The 17,306-nt window shown below is 35.4% G+C and overlaps 1 pseudogene; it reads left to right on the top strand.

Moving 5' to 3' along the window:
• Positions 1-6,792, top strand: part of LOC107710551 (pre-B-cell leukemia transcription factor 1-like) — a 65,292-nt pseudogene extending 58,500 nt beyond the window's left edge.
• Positions 6,793-17,306: the final 10,514 nt, after the last annotated feature.

Below are 17,306 nucleotides of genomic sequence, written 5' to 3'. Positions count from 1 at the left end.
TTATTTAGGTCTGGGTGATAAATCAATACATAATATTTATTGAAAAAAAATTTAATTCACAATTTCGATAATAAACTTTTGAGTAATTCTCCATATTTAGCCTACATCTAGATGTTCAGTTGTGTGTCGAAACTCAATCTGCTAAAATAAAAGTTTGGTTTAACTTGAAGAAATTATGACAGCAATATATTACTAGTCTACAGTAAACTGTACTTCTCTAAGTAATAATAATAATATTTTTTAAGGAATATCATACAACCAAGATATTTTTTCATCCATGTTTTATTTCACAGTATACAAAGTTTGTTGTCCAGCACTTTATTTGACAAAAAAAATAAAAATGCAATGTTTTGTTGTAAATGATTTGCTATATTTTCAGTTAGTTACCTTTTAAAATGTATTGATTGACAGTTTTCATAGGGCCCTCAATTAAAAGTTAAATTTACTTGTGAACAAACACATGATATTTGCATTCTGATAAACATGTGGAATGCATTTCTTTCCCCATTAATGGTTTGGAATTAATTTTGTGATAAATATTGATATCAAATGATATTGAAAAAATATATTTCTGGCCATATCGCCTAGTCCTAAATTGATTCCAATAGATTCTGGCATTGGCATGCTGCTAAACTAACAGCGCAGTCCTATAATAGGCATAAATATACCTAGCAAGCAGAAATATTAGGTACTTTTGGATTGAATGAATGAACTATAAATATATTTATATTAAACAGAATTTCTCTCAGCTCATTCTAACCTTGGATTTAGGATTTGGAACTTAGTACCGAGCTTGTGTGGTTTTCAACACATAACCCTCACATACAGTACCAGCTCTGCACTACTAACCCTCCTTACTTCAATCTTACTGTTGCATGACTGTTTCTTGTCTTTATCTATCCCTGTCTTTCTCTGTCTCTTTCTCTCGGCCTCTCTTCCTCTTAGGTTCTGCTGGTTCTTTTAACATGAACTCCGGGGACTTGTTCATGAGTGTGCAGTCTCTGAATGGGGACTCATACCAGGGCGCCCAAGTGGGGGCCAACATTCAGTCACAGGTAGGAGAGAGGGCAGATGACCAGAACTAATTTCATTCAATTAAACCTAATCACAAAATCACCGCTCACAAAATCACATCTGGGTAGCTGCGGTTCACACAGTGGGCCTGGATCCATTAGTACTACAATTCTTTTTTCTGGCTCTATTTATTGAATTTCTAAGAAAGTATTCTTAGAATTGTGCTGCTGCCTTTTTACGGGTTACTTTGTTAACTGAGCTTTTACATATTTTGTTCTTGTTTTTGCCCATATTTTCATAGGAACTTTCCCCATTAGTACTGAATGGCATGTCTTTGTCATAACTGATCAAATAGTCATCATCTTGTTATATATCCTTGTCACAACAAAGTTCATCTCTCAGCGCCAGCCTGCTCATCATAGTGTCCGGCGCGTGTACATTTCTGTTCAGCCGCGGCTGACATGACGGGCCTCCTGACCTTGAGGACGGACTGGGGTTACAGTTTGCCTCCAGCAGTTGTACACTGCTCCGTGGCCATTGTCAACTTCCAGATGAATAGACCAATAAAGACAGTCTTGGAAACAATACAGCTCTTGTCAGCGGGTTTGCGTATCTGTCATGCTGTCACATCCGCCACCGTTGCAGCCTGACCTTGCCCGGCACGCTAGCATCCAAACACAGGGTGCTTCGGTTTGTCCCCTTTTGACGTTCGGCATGTTTTCCTCCCATAACGAAGTAACTTCTCCAAAGGCTTGGGGTGCTTCATGAATATTCAGTGCTGGAATCCCAGAGGAAATCTTCTGAAATGAGTTCATGTGGTGCAAGAATTACATGAGTTTTTTTCATGCTGAGTAACAAAAAATATAAAATCTTTTATAAAATGCATGTATCGGCTCTGTGGCGCAATGGATAGCAGCGTATAAAATGCATGTAATCTAATATGCATGTGTGCATATATTTAAATGTAATTTTATTAGTGCTGTGAAAGGATTAATCGCGATTAATCGCATCCAAAATAAAAGATTTTGTTTACATAATATATGTGTGTGTACTGTGTATATTTATTATGTATATATAAAGACAATAATTATGACATCACTGCCCGGAGTGCGATTGCAGCAGGAAGTGACGCCAAGTCTTCCACGGTGGCTCCTATTCTTACGTGTATTTAATATACAAATATAACATATTTTTCTTAAATATATACATGCATGTGTGTGTATTTAAATATACATAATAAATATACACAGCGCACACATATATTATGTAAACAAAAACTGATATTTTGGATGCGATTAATCGCGATTAATCGTTTGACAGCACGAACTTTTATATATATTATTCTGCTTTATTGTAAATAACTGTATTATAATTTGTATATTTGTGGTTTGTTTTTTTAATGACATTTAATTCTCTAAATTCACTCCAATAATTACACTGTAAATGTTGATTTATTTTTTCATATCAGTTCAGAAACAAATTGTGTCCTTTGTTTGATATCTGCAGCACAAACATTTCATTCAACATTTGATGACCTTTTTGGTTGCCAATATCCTTTTGATATCTGGGTGACCTTTTCTCAGCACAAACGTCTTTGTTTTGTATCTGTATTGTCTGACCCTGTCTTTTGTTTGTGTTGTGTTCTTATGTCTGCAGGTGGATACTCTTCGCCATGTTATCAGTCAGACAGGCGGATACAGTGAAAGCCTCGCTGCCAGTCAGATATACAGTCCACAGGGCATCAATGTGAGTCCAAACTTAGCCTCTTCACTCTTTGTCTTTTGCCCTTGTACCTGTTTCTCAAGACCAATGCCATTAGCTTGATATTTAAAGGTTTGGGGTTGGTAAGATTTTTTAAAATGTTTTTTGAAAGTAGTCTCTTATGCTCACCAAAGCTGCATTTATTTGATCAAAAATAAAGTAAAGCAGTAATATTGTGGAATGTAATTACAACTTAAAAAACAAAACTGATTTTAATATATTTTAAAATGTAATTTATTTCTTATTCCAGCCATTACTCCAGTCTTCAGTGTCACATGATTATTCAGAAACCTAGTGAAAAATAAATATACTAAAATGTATTTGAAATACATTTATTTCATGTTAAGTCTACTACAAATACATTTACGTATTTATGTACTTAATAAAAATACCCTGCAATTGTACTCTTGGTATACTAATACTTAAAGTCTGCTTTAACTGGAGCAACTAATGTTGTGCTTAATGCACTTTCATTGTGCAGAAGTAGTGCTGAAGTCCAACTAAAGATAAACTGAAGTATATTTAATTGTGCTAAAGTGGAACTATTGCAAGAATACGAAATATATTGCATTTAAAGACCAATATTATTCAAAAATCATACAATCCTCATCAGTAGTGACATTAAAACACATTTTAGGTTTAATATTTAGAAATGTGATTTGTGCACAGGTAGTGTTCCAAATAAAGTTTAATTCTAATTTTTATATCAGCAAGTCTCAAGTGTATGTCAGTAAATATGTTAGTAGATATGAATTATACTTAGTGTGAAATAAATGTATTTTAAATGTAGTACTTTTTTACTGGGGAAATCATTCTAATATACTGATTTGGTGCTCAAGAAACAATTTTTATTATTTTCAGTGTTGAAAGAAGTGCTGCTTAATATGTTTGTGGAAAATGTATTTCAAATAGAAATCTTTAACAATGTAAAAGCTTTTACTGATCAGCTTAATGCAAAAAAAAATCAGACCCCAAACCTTTAAATTGAACGTATATGTGTGTGTGTACAAACATATATATATATATATATACTGTATATATATATGGTTATACTCACCCCTATCTAGTGGTGCCAGTGGCAATATGCACACTATCAACAGTCACCAAGGCGACTGTAAATGTGACCGCTGATCAGTGTTAGTGTTACCATGGCTCCTTCAGCCACATAAACACCATCAACATCAAAGAAGCACAGACACAGGTGTATTCAGGCCATCAAACTCATTCAGAGCCTGAGATGGTGTCCTCCACCACAGCTCTGAGCGCACATTAAAAGAATTGTGTTAACCAGAGCAGACGAGCAGCTCCAACCATCAGTTTTGTACTGGGGGAGGAGTGTTTAAGAGAGAGGGAGAGGGAGACCGGGAACACAAACGGCAGAGGCCAGCATTTAAAATCCACAGCGACAAGCCGTGTCGCCAGCAGAGGAAATTGATCAGACAGTCTCAAGGGAGGGCTGAGTAGAGATTTGGGACAGCAATCCAAGTGCATTGGTCATATCACACATCTGCCACCTTAACAGCACTGACAGGGAGCCAGCAAAGTGTGAGGAGGGGAAAAAAATGAAAAAAGACAAACACACTAAGACGGTCTCTCTAAATAGCCGCTCTGATGCAGAGCTGAATGTGTCCTGTGGAAGTGGCCCAGTGCTTCTGTGCCACCTATGGCTGATGGAGAGCATGTTTTTGTCTGGACAGCTTACAGTGATGTAAATAAATCTTTGAGGTCATTAGAATAAAATATTTATGAATTCAATAATGACGTATTATCTGAAAAAATATTGAATTCACATAAATTTTTAATGTAAATAATTCCGAATAAATATCTGAATAGACATGTTATCTGAAAATTTATTTTATTCACATACATTTTTAAATGTAAATTTCTGAATTAAAATCTGTGAAGACTTTTTATAAAAAACAAATCACAGATTTTGAATGTAAATGTGACCCTGGACCACAAAACCAGTCATAAGGGTAATTTTTTTTAAATTGATGTTTATACATCAATTTATACAATGAAGCTTTCCATTAATGTATGGTTTGTTAGGATAGGACAATATTTGGCCGAGATACGACTGTTTGAAAATCTGGAATCTGAGGGTGCAGAAAAATCTAAATACTGAGAAAATCGCCTTTAAAGTTGTCCAAATGAAGTTCTTAGAAATGCATATTACTAATTACAAAAATTAAGTTTTGATATATTTACGGTAAGAAATTAACAAACTATCTTCATGGAACATGATCTTTACTTAATATCCTAATGATTTTTGGCATAAAAGAAAAATCGATAATTTTGACCCATACAATGTATTGTTGGCTATTGCTGAAAAAATACCCAAGCGACTTAAGACTGGTTTTGTGCTCCAGGGTCACAAATATGTCTGAATTAAATAAAATCTAAAAATATGTTGAATTGTTGTGAATTAAATAAAAGTCTAAATAAAGATCTGAAAAGATACAGTTATTTTTTACATTTTATTCAAAGATACATGTAAATATTTCTGAATTAAATTAAATCTGAAAAGACATTTTAGCTGAAAAATGCATTTTATTCACATAGATATTTTTTACAATCACATAAATCCTAAGTGTAAATATTTAAACATGATAAACATGAATTTTTGTTTTATTCACATATATTTTGATTTATAAATATTTCATTTTTAATTATTATATTTAATTATTTTTCAGTGACATATTCTTGCAGTCATTTCGAATTAATACATCTCAAACATCTCAACTTCTGTTTGATTTCAACTGATTTCATGTTCGTATCAAGAATTCAATCAACAATGTTTTATACCTGAACACCTGTAACCATAAATAACAAAGAAGAAAGCGGCAACCCGAACATTTGCATCATAACGCTGTGATAATGTAGCCGGAGAAAGTGTCTCAATCTTCCAACAAATTCACTGTCTTAAATAACATGATGTTTTTCCTTCTCGACCCAGATAAGTTATTCGCCGTTTTTTCGGCTGTGGATAATGACGGCCTGAGACATAAAGCATTTATGTGGGGGAGCTTTCCTCTCGCCCATGCACTGTAATTATGCCTTTGAAATAGACATGGGGTGTCACCAAAGCTGAAGATTTGAAAAGTTTTTTTCTCTCTTCGCTCTGCTCTTTCTTTTTTGATTACAGACTGCCTCTATCTAAAATAACAGGCTGGGAAAATAAGAGGCTGCCAAAGCCCATTTCTAGTCCTTTTCTGATGGCATGGAAATTGCTATTAATGCCCCAAATGCTCTTTAGGCAACCTGTCTCCCGGACATGAAATGGCCTCCATTTTAGGTGCCCATTATACTTTCATTCCTTTAGCCAATGTGATAATTTGCAATAATTGATTCCTCCATCATCTGTCTTTTGAAAATCATGTTCTGGAAATGACTTGTAATATGCAGCATAATGTCGTTCCTTTTTACTGCCTCACTTTGCTACTCGCTTCTTGCAAAAGTGTGTTTATAGTGAGGGAATTCATTATGGTTGCTCGCGTTTAGATTTCCCATTCGGATGAGTGTTGAAATATGCACTTTATAATTTTGTATTTGTTTTTTTTCCTCACAAAAGGCGAACGGTGGCTGGCAAGATGCCCCGACACCCTCCTCAGTGACCTCACCCACGGAAGGACCCGGGAGCGTCCATTCTGACACCTCCAACTGATCGGCACCATCCATCCTCACAGCGCGGGGGATCTTCAGACTAAAGATCCAGAGATCCACCCTCCTCAGATTTGGATTAACATCCTACATGGTCATACACAATCATGTCATACTACCGTGGAACATTTGGGATACTTTACAAGATTTTAGAAAACAATTATGAATTAAAAAAAAAAAAAAAAATAAGATGTGTTTGTACAGTTTTCACAGTGTATTTTAGGTGGCACAGGGCGACTAACAAAAACCTGTGACTGTTTCAGTCTTATGAGGCAATTGTTAATGATGGAACAACCAGTTGTTGTGTTTCAATTTGAATGCTTCATTCTACCTCTCAGCAAAAATAAAAAAAATACATGAAAGAACAGTCCTTGTTTTCTAAAAAAAAAAAAAAAAAATGTTACCACTTGATATAATGCTTGAGAGGAAGCTCTCCTTATCGGTACGGTCAATTATTATTGCCTCGTTTGTTTGTTCATAGTGATATTGACTATTTGTTTTTGTTTGTTTACTGTTTCTCCAATATCAATTCAGCTATATTCAAGTATTTCCTTTGCCCGATAAAACAGATTTTCATTCTAACTAGGATGTGTGTAGGTCAATCATACCATTTCAAAGCTGATTATCATATTTTCCCCATAAAGGCCATCAAAAGCTGTCCATTAGATAACGGAACATGCTTACGTTTATCGTAGAGAGCAGTCCAAACAACTCTGTTGTTGTAGATTTCATTTGGAGTCATTTCCTTACTCTGTTTGTTTTTGAGGACACTGTCTGCGAGTCGATGAAAATATAACTGATTCCGGAAATGGCGGAAGCATCAAGTCATTATGGTCTGTAATGATATTTCCTCCCCGCTTTCACTTCAGATTGCTTTCAAACGCTCCCTTATTCCCTTTCTCCCTTAAGTGAAGGAATTTGACATAAAGAGCGATATATTTGTTTGGTTTATACAGACGGATGCCCTTTACTACCCCAAACCCTTAAGATCAAGCACTAATGCTCTTTATAGTTTGGAATCTAAATTAGTTTTAGTATAGTCCCTTTTTATTTTAAAATTGTATTCCTTATTATCTTATGTTCACCCGCGAAAACTTTGAGGGTTTCGAACCTAACATCTTGTTGTTTTCCCTGTAATTTCAAGTATGAGAGCCAACTGAGTGTACAGTTTTAGAAACAAGCAATGTACTTTTAACATTACAGCCGAGTGTTGCCGGTAACCAAAATCCCTTGTTTAAACGCTGTAAAAGAATATGAAATACCATGCTCATAGCTGTTGAAACATAATGAGCTTTTTTCTCAGTTTTCTGTAGCATTTGTAAGGACGTCAGAAATTCAGATGTGCAACATACAAACGTGTCTCTGCTAGAAAGCTCATGTCTTATTTCTTTTGGCCAGTTGGTATTGCTGATGCCACTGTCATGACGGATGCAGCTCTTCTGCCTAATTGAAAAAAAATTATCTTGCAAAATCCAAAAGTTAACTAATTTTTGTTGAAAATATATCCCTGCCTGTCAGGGCTCCGGGTAATGAAGTTTGTTTTGCAGTACATTGAATCAGAATCCATTTAAATGGGGAAGTCATTAAGTTAATACGATTTGGACATTTCGACGGTCACTCTTAGCTGTGTTTATGCAGGTAAAGCGTCATACAAGCGCTTAATCTTTATGGACCCTTTGCCCCGAACCCAAAAATGCAGTTCAACGGCTTTCCAACACTGACTTGGGATGAAGCCAATCGATCGCTAATATGACCTCAGTGTCTTATATCATATTATCCCCTATTAATTTGTGCTCTCTAACACGTGTTCTACCAAAAACATCTTCTTGAACAATTGCCAAAAAAAGGAAGACGCTCCGCCTCTTTAATGGATTTTGGGGGGAAATGTTTGGGAATGTTCATTCGCTATTCACTATCAAAACCAAAAATGTAAAAACTGAACGTAGCTTATGTATGTATAAGAAACAGAAATATGTGACAGATATTTCATTGCCTTTGCCTTCAATAATGGCTTTGACGATTCTTTTTCTCTCTTTATTCAATGTTTCTTGTTTTTTGCTTTTGTTTAGCTCTCATTATCAAGACATTCTGAAACACCAGTTAATATTTTTTTTAATAGTTTGAAGATGATCATGCTAATCCATATGAAAATACAAACATATGTCATATGTTATTTGAATTACATAGGTTTATGACACAAAAAACATGCTCTAGTTTGCTGATGGTTGCCATTGTGAAAATGTATATAAGTTTTGTGAAATAGACTTGACCACACCTGCTATAAATGCATTATTAGACTTCACGATTATGTACCATATGAAGCACTGAAGTCCAGACTATTGTGTTTGGGTTTCCCCCACAATTCCCACAAACTTTGTCTCAAAATTGACATGATTATCATCAATAAATGTTGTATTGCTCACTGAACAGTATTGATACACATCAGTATGTATTTTGTGAGATTCTCTGTTTTGTTATTATTTTTTATAAAGGTTTTACAGGGTTTAATGCTTTTCTTGTTCTTCGGTTCATGTTTAGGGACCATTTTAGTAATACAGTAAAGGAATTATGGATACACATCTATAAAGGGCACCTATAATTTGGCATTAGATAACTCTGGTCCAAAATCACATCAGTTCTTAGCCTAAGATTTAAAAGTCAGCCTTAAACAAATTATCTCATTTTACTTTGTTGCATGTGTTTTGCTTACAATAAAATACTGCAGTGGTTTGAGTAAATCCTGCAAATATACAGTACCGTTTAAATGTTTGGGGTTGGTAAGTTTTTTTATGTTTTTGAAAGAAGTCTCTAATGCTTACCAAGACTGCATTTATTTGTTCAAAAATTCAGTAAAAACAGTAACATTGTGAAATATTAATACCATTTAAAATAACTGTTTTCTGTATTTGTTTATACTTGGAGATGGAGCCACAGTGAGAGTCACAAATGCAGTCAAATAAAGATTATTTGTAAATTATTATAATATAACATCATATATAATATCATTTATCTGCTTATATGTCTCCTCAGCAAGTGTTTTAGTAACAATAAATATGAATTGTTGTGCATAAGGATAAATGATAATTTTAGTAATAATAAAAAAATCAAGAAATAATTTAAAATTATTTTACATTTATAAGAAAAAATTATATATTATTAATATACCAGTGTTATACATTTTATACTTATTTTATTATTTTATTTTTTATATAAAACTTTTTGTAACTATTTTTGTAATTTCCCCAATCACAAATGTATCTTCATTTTTGAAACATGTCAGTTTGTGTTTAGCTTATATGATTACCCTACCATTCAAAAGTTTGGGGTCAGTAGTTTCTTTCTTTGTTCTTTTTTTTTTTTTCATTAAAGAAATTAAAACTTTTATTCAGAAAGAACCAAAAGTGTCAGTAAAGGCATTTACTATTTCTGTTCTAAACAAATGCTGTTCTTTTAAACTTTATATTCATTTAAAAAAAAGTGCATCATGGTTTCCACAAAAATATTATATACAGTACAAGCAGTAATAATGTTTTAATAATAATAATACATTCTTGAACATCAAATTAGCATTTTAAAATGGTTTCTGAATGATCATGTGACATTAAAGACTGCTATACTGCTGAAAATTCAGCTTTACCATCACAGTAATTTATTATATATTAAAATGCATAGAAAAATATACATTTTCTTTTCATTATCCTGGGCTGAATATCATAGTAAGGTCTGTGATATTAGTTCCACAGACCTTCCTGAATGTCATCGTGTTCCTGCTCTGAGTTCTGTCATTCCCTCATGCCTAAGAGTGAAAGTGGGTCAAGGTCAGACCTAGACTTCACAGGTCTGTCAGGGTCTCATGCCTCTGGACTCAGAACAGCTTTAAGCTACTCAGCCTCAGGAGTACTGGCAGTTTGTTTTATATATACGTATTCTGGCAGCCATTTCTCACTGCCTTCCATGAGGGGGGGCTGAGGGGTGTGAGGGGGGACGAGGGTTTTAACATGTCTCCCACCTCCACAGGCCCATACTGACCCAGTCTCCCACCTCCAAACCACAAACAACCCCACACGTCTTTCACCTAAACATCCTGAATCCCGCTCGTCCACATCTTCCACTTGTCAACACGTGAGAGAAAGATGTGAACGCAAACAGAAATGAAATGTGAAATTGTCCTCTGTAATGTCAGGTCTTATTTCGCTTCCACAGGGGAGAATATTGTTGCTGAAAAAAGCCGTAGAATCTCTAGATCACATAGAGGACATTTACACAGATGTTGATTCAAATACTGATTATTTTGACATTATAATTCATACAGCACTGTGAGAAAGGTTTTAAATCAGTTATTTTTATCTTTTGCTGTAGTGTGTTGGTAGGAAGTATCAGTTTACATTTTCAAACATTCCTTTTGCTATTAATTGCAATAATCCAGTGAGTGAGATTTTTGTATATGCATGAGTCTGACAACAGCCAGCGCTCCACACCATCTGTCTGGAATTACATGAAGAATCAGAAAAAAAAATGAGACAGATTAAATCCAGAAGAACTGTGGCAACATCTCCAAGACACCTGAAGAAACCTTCATGCAAAGCTGTAGGGGAAAAAAAGACTGTTTTAACGCAAAGGATGGTCACACTATTGATTTGATTACGTTAATAGAGTCTTGGAGACTTCGCAAAAGGAATGTTTGGAAATGTGTGTTTATATAATAATTAAAAAGTTACGATCAACAGGAGATATTACGAATCTGCCTAGAAGAGGCTGTGTGTCTCAGGGATAAAAGTGTCCCAATAACAATTAAATATATGGCTTTATCTTTAATGTTGTGGGTCTATTTGTTCAGATACACGGCATCATGGATTCTATCAAACACCAACAGATAAAAAAAAAAAAATCAAAACCTGACTATCCCTAATAGAAATCTTATAATGGTCCATGTTTGGATCTTCCAACAGGACAATGATCCAAAAAACAGACATCAAAATCAAAACGCAAATGGGTCACTGAGCACAAAATTAAGGTCCTGCCATGGCCAACCCAGTTCCTTGACCTGAAGCAACAACATTGAGAATCTGAAGGGCCTAGAGTGATTCTGTATGAAGGAATGGTCTGATCTCTTGTCATGCGTTCTCCAAACCCATCAGGCATTATAGGTGAAGATTCAGAGCTGTTATCGTGGCAAAAGGAGTTTTAAGGAGTCTTAAAGTATTGAATAAAAGGGTGCCATTAATTGTGGCCAACGTGTATTTGAGGAAAAAAAATCATAATGAGATTTTCCCCTCATTTTAATTTATAAATCACACACACACATCTTATTACAATTATGTGTTGAAAAGTCAGGCAAGGGCTTGTGACTGAAATAAATACTGTTGACTCATGTGACCGTTGATATTGTGTGCTATTTTGTTTTCCTGCATCCATATACCAGGAGAACAGATTCAATGGCATTGACAGCGAATCCAGCACTGTGTATTGGGAAATTAAAAAGGGCAATAGGAACATCTGTGGCCAGTTCCATTTAATTCTCTTTATCTGTTTGGCGCTGTTGGAGCCTCCCCGGTCGCCTCTGTGTCATTTGGCATTCCATCTCACGACTGATCTTCTCAGGTTTGAAAGGACAGGACAAATCCCAGAGATAGGCTGTCTGGTCCAGACGCACAGCCTCTGCATATCAGCCACTCACAGGAGGGATGAGAAATATATTATTAATATACCAGTGTTATACATTTTATACTTATTTTATTATTTTATTTTTTATATAAAACTTTTTGTAACTATTTTTGTAATTTCCCCAATCACAAATGTATCTTCATTTTTGAAACATGTCAGTTTGTGTTTAGCTTATATGATTACCCTACCATTCAAAAGTTTGGGGTCAGTAGTTTCTTTCTTTGTTCTTTTTTTTTTTTTCATTAAAGAAATTAAAACTTTTATTCAGAAAGAACCAAAAGTGTCAGTAAAGGCATTTACTATTTCTGTTCTAAACAAATGCTGTTCTTTTAAACTTTATATTCATTTAAAAAAAAGTGCATCATGGTTTCCACAAAAATATTATATACAGTACAAGCAGTAATAATGTTTTAATAATAATAATACATTCTTGAACATCAAATTAGCATTTTAAAATGGTTTCTGAATGATCATGTGACATTAAAGACTGCTATACTGCTGAAAATTCAGCTTTACCATCACAGTAATTTATTATATATTAAAATGCATAGAAAAATATACATTTTCTTTTCATTATCCTGGGCTGAATATCATAGTAAGGTCTGTGATATTAGTTCCACAGACCTTCCTGAATGTCATCGTGTTCCTGCTCTGAGTTCTGTCATTCCCTCATGCCTAAGAGTGAAAGTGGGTCAAGGTCAGACCTAGACTTCACAGGTCTGTCAGGGTCTCATGCCTCTGGACTCAGAACAGCTTTAAGCTACTCAGCCTCAGGAGTACTGGCAGTTTGTTTTATATATACGTATTCTGGCAGCCATTTCTCACTGCCTTCCATGAGGGGGGGCTGAGGGGTGTGAGGGGGGACGAGGGTTTTAACATGTCTCCCACCTCCACAGGCCCATACTGACCCAGTCTCCCACCTCCAAACCACAAACAACCCCACACGTCTTTCACCTAAACATCCTGAATCCCGCTCGTCCACATCTTCCACTTGTCAACACGTGAGAGAAAGATGTGAACGCAAACAGAAATGAAATGTGAAATTGTCCTCTGTAATGTCAGGTCTTATTTCGCTTCCACAGGGGAGAATATTGTTGCTGAAAAAAGCCGTAGAATCTCTAGATCACATAGAGGACATTTACACAGATGTTGATTCAAATACTGATTATTTTGACATTATAATTCATACAGCACTGTGAGAAAGGTTTTAAATCAGTTATTTTTATCTTTTGCTGTAGTGTGTTGGTAGGAAGTATCAGTTTACATTTTCAAACATTCCTTTTGCTATTAATTGCAATAATCCAGTGAGTGAGATTTTTGTATATGCATGAGTCTGACAACAGCCAGCGCTCCACACCATCTGTCTGGAATTACATGAAGAATCAGAAAAAAAAATGAGACAGATTAAATCCAGAAGAACTGTGGCAACATCTCCAAGACACCTGAAGAAACCTTCATGCAAAGCTGTAGGGGAAAAAAAGACTGTTTTAACGCAAAGGATGGTCACACTATTGATTTGATTACGTTAATAGAGTCTTGGAGACTTCGCAAAAGGAATGTTTGGAAATGTGTGTTTATATAATAATTAAAAAGTTACGATCAACAGGAGATATTACGAATCTGCCTAGAAGAGGCTGTGTGTCTCAGGGATAAAAGTGTCCCAATAACAATTAAATATATGGCTTTATCTTTAATGTTGTGGGTCTATTTGTTCAGATACACGGCATCATGGATTCTATCAAACACCAACAGATAAAAAAAAAAAAATCAAAACCTGACTATCCCTAATAGAAATCTTATAATGGTCCATGTTTGGATCTTCCAACAGGACAATGATCCAAAAAACAGACATCAAAATCAAAACGCAAATGGGTCACTGAGCACAAAATTAAGGTCCTGCCATGGCCAACCCAGTTCCTTGACCTGAAGCAACAACATTGAGAATCTGAAGGGCCTAGAGTGATTCTGTATGAAGGAATGGTCTGATCTCTTGTCATGCGTTCTCCAAACCCATCAGGCATTATAGGTGAAGATTCAGAGCTGTTATCGTGGCAAAAGGAGTTTTAAGGAGTCTTAAAGTATTGAATAAAAGGGTGCCATTAATTGTGGCCAACGTGTATTTGAGGAAAAAAAATCATAATGAGATTTTCCCCTCATTTTAATTTATAAATCACACACACACATCTTATTACAATTATGTGTTGAAAAGTCAGGCAAGGGCTTGTGACTGAAATAAATACTGTTGACTCATGTGACCGTTGATATTGTGTGCTATTTTGTTTTCCTGCATCCATATACCAGGAGAACAGATTCAATGGCATTGACAGCGAATCCAGCACTGTGTATTGGGAAATTAAAAAGGGCAATAGGAACATCTGTGGCCAGTTCCATTTAATTCTCTTTATCTGTTTGGCGCTGTTGGAGCCTCCCCGGTCGCCTCTGTGTCATTTGGCATTCCATCTCACGACTGATCTTCTCAGGTTTGAAAGGACAGGACAAATCCCAGAGATAGGCTGTCTGGTCCAGACGCACAGCCTCTGCATATCAGCCACTCACAGGAGGGATGAGAAATCCCCTTCCTGACACTCGCAAAGGCTTTCTTTGTGAAACCTGCTGAATTATCTGAGCTCTGCACACATAAGCTTTGGTGCCAGTCAAATATTGAGCAGATTCCAGCCAACTTTAAATTATATTGAGTCCGTGTCTTTCCTCCTAACAAAACTGGGGAGACGGAGATGTAGGACCAGTGAATGCCTGCTTATTTTCACTTTTGTATTGTGTTTGAGATCATAAAAGTTTTATTAAAATTCCGAGGTCCTAGAAAGTTTTAACTCAAAGTTTAATTGTTTACTTAAAATGTAAGTTCATTTTGAATATTTAAATCATTTTTACTGGAAAAGTTAAAGGTTGACACATTTTTAATTTTCACATTTCAGTATAAACACAGCAGCACGACAGAAACATTGGCTCAAGCAATGCTGTGAATTCAGGGCGGGGCTGTTTGTTTAACCAATGACAGATGGGGTAGTGTTTGGGAAACATATGAAAACAATAATTGTTCTTGCAGTTTTATTTGTTGACACTAATGGCACAATAGAGCACTGCAGTGATGATTATTTTTTTGTAGGCCAAGCATGGTTCCTTCGACAAAAACCCAAAAGGATTGTTCCATCGACTTTTGGATCATTACGGACTGATAGTTGACAGTCATCATAAATTAACACAGATTTCATGAATTTTGAAGCCTAAATAAAAGACAAAAGATAAATGTGGGCTGTATATAAACTACTCAACGGTCATATGACTTCAACGTCACCACCATTAAGCTTCTGACAGCTCTTTCGATCTTTTTTTTTTTTTTTTATAATCCTGAAAAATTCAGTTAGAATTGGTTGCAAACACAATGGGCCTGTACAAGTAGACTAATGAGTAGACAAGTTTATTTGTTCAACATGATGTTTGATGTCACAGACAACTTCTGTAGTCCCATTTAGCCACTTGTTAGCAACCGACAAGGAAAAGCTTTTAAAAATCTGAAGGGGTTTTACTGATGTAGGGGATATTTCCACACATGCTAGCATAACAAAATTTACAGTATTTACTAGTTGCCATATCAACACGATATTGAGAAAAAAAGTGCGCCAAAATTAAAAAATCTTTTGAAAATATCCCTGAACATTTATTTTACCATAGTAAAAGTAAATGTCTGGCTTAAGTACATTTTTCTTCTTTTTTCATGTTTAAATCTTCACTTCTTTTAATCTCCAATCTGTTATTTATCAGTCTAACTGGCAGAAGACACTAACCAGTTTTAAATTCCAGTTGCGCAGTTGTAACACTGTGTTACAATGTGCCCCGCTATTATTAAACCATGCTGTTCTAGGACGTTAGCAATGTAATTTACACTTTTACATTTACTTTAATGAATTTTAATGAGAAACCATGAGAAGCAGGTGAATAAAGACTGACAGTCAATGTTTAACGTTCAGAAATTATTATTTCAAGAAATTTTGGCTCGTTCATGTTGGTCGTCCCAAGCATGGTTGCAATGTTTCATTATCAAACTTCAAAATCAGATTATTTTTTATTCTTAAAAACGCCATTATTTTATTTGAAAAAGTTAATAATTTTATTTTATTGACAAAGTATTTTAATTTGTCTTGTATATATTTTTTTTCATTAGATCAGACAACATTTTAAGCTGCCATATGGTCATGTTACAATGTGCCCCTCAGATGTTACAATGTACCCCACCAAAGGGGCATGTTGTCACATTTCACTTCCATTTTTTGAGGGTAAATAAAGAAAAACATATACACTGTAATTATGAAACAAAGCGACATAGCCTATTTGTACTAGACAAGTGTGAAATTACTGTGGATAAAAAAATTGCACACTAACACCCCATGTGGATTTATACAAACTGAGAAAGTCAAAAAGTGTTCGATTGTGCCCCGCTCTCCCGTATTTTATGCTGTAGAATAAAATGTGAAAATATCTTGAGTTTATGAAAACCACAGACCTTATTTCAGGTATTTAACCAAAAGAAGCCCGTTCATAAAACACAATGTCATCTGGATGATGGAATCAGAAATGCTAAAATGCTAACTAGTTTCCAGGTTTTGGCTTACAAAAATGTTTACTAAATAGATATCGACTGTTCATTTGATGTCCTTGACATGGCCTTTTAAAAAGGGGGAAAAAAATTCAAGAGCTTGAGATGGAATTCAGTTAAAGTGTTTCTTACTTGTTAGACTAAAGTCACTCAAATGTCAATTTCCCATGAATGTGCTTTCCACATGCTTGAGGTCACACTACACAAGCAGTAGCTCAGTGTGGGGTGGTGGGTGCCTGGATGACCGGCGTTAAATTAGCCATCTCAGCGCACTGCTGTCGCATGAGCGGGGTCATGCAGCGTGGCAGCGGCCATGACTCCCGCTGATCTCATTACAGTGGCAGGGCTGAGACCTCGCTGGCCAGGCCCGGTAATGATCACACCCTGTCAGGCCTGATCAACATCTCACCCTCACTCTCCCATCAGTGGGGTCACAAGCACACAGTGCACACATACACAATAACATGCTCACATACATTCCACTCTCACCAGTCACAAAAAACACATTATGCATTATACTTCTCAATGTGCTAGACATATTTTATTGTGAAACCCAAGTTTATTCAGTGTATATATATATATATATATATAT

Source organism: Sinocyclocheilus rhinocerous, unplaced genomic scaffold (assembly GCF_001515625.1).
Source record: "Sinocyclocheilus rhinocerous isolate Xijiao unplaced genomic scaffold, SAMN03320098_v1.1 scaffold957, whole genome shotgun sequence".
Lineage (NCBI taxonomy): Eukaryota > Metazoa > Chordata > Actinopteri > Cypriniformes > Cyprinidae > Sinocyclocheilus > Sinocyclocheilus rhinocerous.
The sequence above is the reverse complement of the archived record's forward strand: the minus strand, read 5'-3'. Positions and strand labels throughout refer to the sequence as shown.